Source organism: Elgaria multicarinata, chromosome 3 (assembly GCF_023053635.1).
Source record: "Elgaria multicarinata webbii isolate HBS135686 ecotype San Diego chromosome 3, rElgMul1.1.pri, whole genome shotgun sequence".
NCBI classification, from domain to species: Eukaryota; Metazoa; Chordata; class Lepidosauria; order Squamata; family Anguidae; genus Elgaria; species Elgaria multicarinata.
In genome coordinates, this window is record NC_086173.1 from 106,690,499 (window position 1) to 106,696,696 (window position 6,198).

The 6,198-nt window shown below is 37.6% G+C and overlaps 1 protein-coding gene across 1 annotated transcript in view; it reads right to left on the reverse strand.

Annotated features, from left to right (window-relative positions):
* The window catches only part of CENPP (centromere protein P), a 187,669-nt gene that overhangs the window by 67,283 nt on the left and 114,188 nt on the right, over window positions 1–6,198 (reverse strand). The gene's annotated exons all lie outside the window — the stretch shown is intronic.

Consider the following 6,198-nt stretch of genomic DNA (forward strand, 5'->3'; position numbering starts at 1 on the left):
GAGTTGCTCCATCAGGTATTGTGATTTATAGGTCAAAACCAGAACCTGAGTCGTACTCAGAAACATACAGGCAGTCAGAGCAAGTGGGCCAGAATTTGGCTGTTGCATTTTGCACAAGCTGAAGCTTATGACTCATCTTCAAAGGCAGCCCCACATACAGTGCATTGCAGTAATCAAACTTGGAGGTAACCAGCCAAGTTATCCCAGTCCTGATAGGGGCATAGCTGAAGCATAGCTGAAGCCAAGTTATCCCAGTCCTGATAGGGGCATAGTTGGTAGAAGGCACTCCATGCCACTGAGGCCACCTGAGCATCAACTGACAAAGATGGCTCCAGGAAAACCCCCAATTGCCTCACAGTAGATGGAGGAAAGTTTTGTTATTCGGATGTCACACTCTTAGCAAATTTGTAGGCAAAACTGTTCCCATTCCACCCTAGTTCACATCATGGTTTTAACTTTCATGGAACAGTGGACAGAAACATACATTTCAAAGAGATAGAACAAGCACAGCTGTAATTCGTTTGTGATTACACTCAAGTTAGCTTAAGGCAATTTAAAGCAAGTTCAATGAAAATAAGTTGAATCACAATCATCTCCCAACCAATCTGTATTAACTCAGACAAGGAGAAGAGTTAATTACATGACTATGATGTAGCAACAGAATGGCTTTCCCACTAATTCACATTCCAGATTCTTGAGACCATGGAAAACAGCCATAGGGCTGACACAGTTGTTCCAGTGTAAACAACTATAGAAGCTACTGTTGAAAGCATCATATGCACATGTTTTAAAAAGATTTTGATTGTCATCAGTTTCCTCTAAATTTGGAAATTCATGATACATTCATCGGCTTTGTTGTGGCTGCTGACACTGAAGTGGAAGTAAGGGCGAGTCTACAATCCTATCAACTGGTAAACATTATGCCACCTTTTTTTGCAATATCATGGCTTGTATCCGAAAAGACACCATGAGCTGAGGAAAATTAAAATGTCAATTGGCATTTTGCTTTGCCTTTTTGCTCCCTTATGAAGCCAGGACACTTTGCCAAGCTCTAGGGCAGTGGTTTGCAATTGGGGGTCCGTGTAACCCACCCAGGGGGTCCGTGGCACCATTCACATATTCACCATTCATTTCTGGAGTCCACTGACAACGAATTCCTACCAGAAGTAAAATATAACATCACTGAGCACCTGCGACTAGCTTCAGAGATTATTTCCCTGCACCTAATCCTAAAAACTAATGGATAAGGAATCGTTTTGAATGTGGTGATGTACAAACTAACAACTCTATCTGCGGAAGAGCAAGATGCACTTATTGAGGTGACTTGTGATGGTTCAATGAAATCATTTTTCAAAGAATATAGACTGGAGCAATTCTGGGTGACGTTTTTTCCTGATTATAAGAAGTTAGGTGAAAAAGCTTTGAAACATCTAGTTCCCTTTTGTTCCACATATCTTTGTGAACAAACATTTCCAACATTTTGTTATATGAAGAACAAGCATAGAAATCGGCTCGATGTTGATCCAGATTTGAGATTAAAAGTAGGAAATATTGAACTAGATGTGGATTGTTCGGGACAAAAAGAGGCATGATTTCTCCCATCACATTTAGGTTTAGTAGCTGCTAGACATGTCATAATTTGTTCAATTGTAAACTAAGTGTTTAGTTTAGTAATGTCTAAACTAGACATTAGTAAAATTAAATTCGCCTTCATATTTCTAATTAAATCATTGTCATTTTTGTGTGGTAATATCACAAATTTTATGCTCTGCTTTTTAGTATACCTAAAATCCTTTGCTTATTAGGGGCTACCCCTTATTTTTTTCCAAAAAATTGCTTCGCACAGGTAGAGATAACAATTTTTTCAAACATAGGGGGTCCATGGCTTGGCATTTGAAAAACAAGGGGCCTGCAGTACTTAGCTAATTGGGAACCACTGCTCTAGGGTACCCAACTTTGGCTTCAAAACAAATATCAGCAAAAGACACCTCCATCTAAGAGTAAACAACTGGTTGGTATAACCCAAGAATTTGTTCACTTTGACAGTGGTACAATTATGAGGGAGGAAATAAGAGCAAATGCTGGATACTAGCTCAAGATGCAATAGGATTTTTGCCCTCTTTTCCTTACACACTATGCTTAAATGAAGTACACAGTTTATAAGAACTGGGGCTTTAAAGAAAATACAGTCTTCCCTCTTACAACTTGTCAAACATGTTTTGATAGCAAGGATTCCAATAGCTCAATTGAAGTAGCTTAGCTTGTGGTACTATTAATCAAGTAAGTGGTTAGGATGAAAGCCATTTCTAAGTGTATTACTGAAATAGTGGTATCCATCTTGCTTCTTCCAGTGAGAAAATATAGAAACCTAGTATTAGAGATGGTGAAAGAAATATTTGGCCCTGGACTACAAAAACTCATGGGCTTTCCTTCCTTTCTCAGTTCTTCCTCTACTGCTATCATTGTTAAGCTATAGGACATCTGAGCACAGGATACTATCCATTAAGAGAAATTTTGAAATTAATAAAACTGAGCCACAATTTCTCATTTCATTTATTACATTTTTATACCGCCCCTTAGCCAACACTCTCTGGGCAGTTTACAAAACTGCCAATTGCCCTCCCCTCTCCTTAACTGGCACTAGGCTCCTACTTTCCCTATCTCGACTTTGAGAGAACCAAGAACTGCCAATCCAAGCTGACTATTGCTTGTGAAAACTAACCTTCTGCTTCTGTAACAACCTTGCCACAAGTATTCTAAATTGATGTAAACAGCAATGTGAATACAAGAATCCCTTTGAAATACATGGTAAACTTATCTGGCTCAAAACCCAACAAATAATAAATTTAGAATACAATACATGTACTCATGAAATTATCCAGAATACATTAGTCCTTGAGTCTCTGGAGACTGCAGGTGTTCTGAACCATTGCCTGAAGTCAGTGAGATGCTGAATGTGGCAAACAGACTGACAAGACAGAGGTGCTCTTGATCAGAAGATCTATTGACACAATGACGGGGTGTTACTTGGTTCTTGACATGGTTGCACTCCCCTTAAAAGGTCATGTTCTCAGTTTTGGGAGCTTCTGGATCCAGTTTTGCTCCTGGATGCTAAGGTACCAAGTGGTTCCAGGAATGTTTTCGTTCAACTGGAGCAGTCAGATCTGAGTAAAGTCATATATGTCCTACCTAATCTACATTGGACTACTGTAAATGCAGTTTATGGGGGTAACTCTTGAAAAATGTTCCGAGAACTCAGTTAATGTATAATGTGATTGATAATTTTTTGTATGAGTGTCTTCTATTACCTTCTGAAATTTAGTTAGTGGCGATGCACAAGAAGGTCTTTTCTGTAATGGCACCCAATATGTAGAACTTTCATCATTGGGAGGTTAGGATCACACTTGGCTTCCCACTATTCATTAAATATTGACTGTTGCTTTTGCATTTATAATGATATCATTATTGCTTGCTTTTGTATTTTGTTAGTAACTTTGGGCATTTCTATTTATGAAATAAAAAGTGAGATAGAAATGTCAAAATAAATATATAAACTGAAGAAGGGAAAGATTTCAATACATTCATGGGACTGTGTGTTTCCAGTGCTGAAAATCAGATCCCTATGCATTTGTGGTTCTCAAGCTCATGGCCATTTTTCTAGAAGAAACAACAATCAATTCTATTGTTCCAGTTTTAATCTAAAAATTGGGGGAAATGAATGAAAAGTTAAGAGAATAAGAATAAAGTACAGAAACCAATGTTTTCACTATCATCCTTTTTACATATTACGTTATACATATGAACACTTGCACTTACAATTATGTTTGGTAATTCTACCACAGAAGTATAAATATTTGCAGGTCTGATGAAAGAAGTAATGCAAAACACTGTATTTTTCAGTAAATTACAATATGTGAATTACATATATCCTAACCAAATGATATTTTAGACTTTCATTTCATAGGAGGTGATTAGATGGTTTATAACTTAAGCATTATTATGCCACATCTTAAATAAAAGTCAGTTACAATGAACTACATGGTTTCAATAGAAAACCAAGGTCCAAAAATAGTATTATTTACTTAGTTCATGTATGTATTATGTATGCTTAGCTTTTATGCTGGCCAGCGAAAAGGAAACTATAATAGAAGTAACATAACCTCTGTTCTTTCAAGAATCATATAATTGTTAGGCTTTGCTTTTTAGATAGCTTTTGTAAAGCAACAGGAGTTTTATTTTCTAGGCCACGCAAGCATAAAATATAAATGAGTATTCTCTTTTAAATAACAGCCCAGTGGCATGAAATAAGCAGGTCTAGTGCTACTGCTAGAGCCCACTAGGTTAATCCCCCTTCCACTTTTTGGTGACCTGACAGAGCAATGCTCCAGAATCATGGCCTATTGGAGCCCCAGAGATATTGTGGGGAATTAAAATGGTAAGTACCATTAGACCATTTTTCCATCCATAGCTGCCAGTGGGGACAAGAGGGTTTGCTGACTCCACCAGTTCTGGAGTTGAGCTGCTACTGCATGGGAAATGCTCTGGGCAGGATCCTTTCCTGCTGCTAAGAGGCCTATCTGGGGAGGTGTCAAAAAGCCACACCAAAAAGCACAAGCCCCGTTTCTTTGCGTTACTACTATTTCATTAACTCCAGGCTAGTATGTGCCTCTTACACCTTTGGATATGTGGTACTTCTCAGGTACTCCAAGCTCTTTTTGAATTCACCATTTCAGACAAGAGAATTTTCTGAATAATATCTGGCAAGCACAACCTTTTGATAGTTATTTTAATTTGTTCTGAATTACCACCAGCTTAAAAATAACTTACCTTAATTCAAAAAATAAACTTTAAGAAAATACAGTATGAACAATGTTCAGTAGTATACAGAGGCATAGAGCAAAAGGTACACTTCCATTCGTGGAGAGAGCCTCTTCCATGCATAGAAGGGCTGTTTTTGACTTCGTATAAGAATGCTGTGAGAAAAAGTGCCCCCAAATCTAGAGAAGTTATTCTGCTTGCAGAATAATGTATGATGCAAAAGCTCTCTTTCAAGTCTTTTTCATGGCCTAGTAGAGTTTTATAGCTCTACACTCTATTTTCCTTAGTTACCATTTATCTCATACTGTAATTCAGTAGTCAATATATTGGCACTGCAGAGCAAGTACTTGTGCAAGAGTTCACAAGACAGCACTAATAATTTTGTCCTTCTCCTTCTTTGTAAATCTCTGAAGTCAAGACTTGTCTTTTTGGTAGAACTGTATCTTCTTGTCATCTACTGCGCAATTTATACTTAGGTTTTATATTCAATGTTTTAAAATCACCAGAACAGTGATCTGACGGAGTCTGCTATGGGAAAGGACTGTGTAAAGCACTAAAACAAAAGGCCTGATTTCAGCATAATTCCACTTATTGAAGTCGCTTCTCAAAATAGCAACACAAATTCGCATTCAACCTTGGACAGACTTCTACAAGAGCACTTGATCCATGGCATTAGTAGAGCAGATGATTTCTCATTAAGAAGCCACTGGAACATGGTTACTTTCCTGTCCTCGTATATGAGAACTACACAGAGGCCTTCAACAACTCATGAATTTACCTTTAGCTTAACATTTTAAAATAGCTTTTACCACGCTAATGTCACTGCAGAGAAAGTTTTCAATTTTTCTCAGAAGAATTACTTATTGGAATTGGATGCCAACATAAGGCCATCAGCTTGTGTTGTAAGCCTCAGAGCATTCGTTTCTGAAGTGAGATTATTTTCTCCTGTGTATTTGAATAATATTTGAAATTACACCATATTTTTCCTATTAAAGTGTTTCATACAAAACTAAAAATTTATAGCCGCTAAGGAAGAAACTATAGAGTCAACAGGATTATGCCCAAGGGCATGTCTAATTGAAAAATATTGCCAGGAGGAGTTGCAGCATCTTTGCAGACAGTGCAGTGCAGTATGTAATACAAAATTCAGTGGTGGCTATTGGTTTACATGGATTTTTTAAAAAGGATTAGACATTGTGGGCTTCCTGGAGGCATCTGGTTGGCTATTGGTAGAAGCTGGACAGATCTTTGGTCTAATTCAGAAGGGCTCTTTTTACATTCTAAATTCATGGAAAACACTTCCATAAATATATTACCGTAACAGCTGACTAGAACTTAATATTCAGAGACAATACACCTCTTATGCCGGGTGCAAACAAT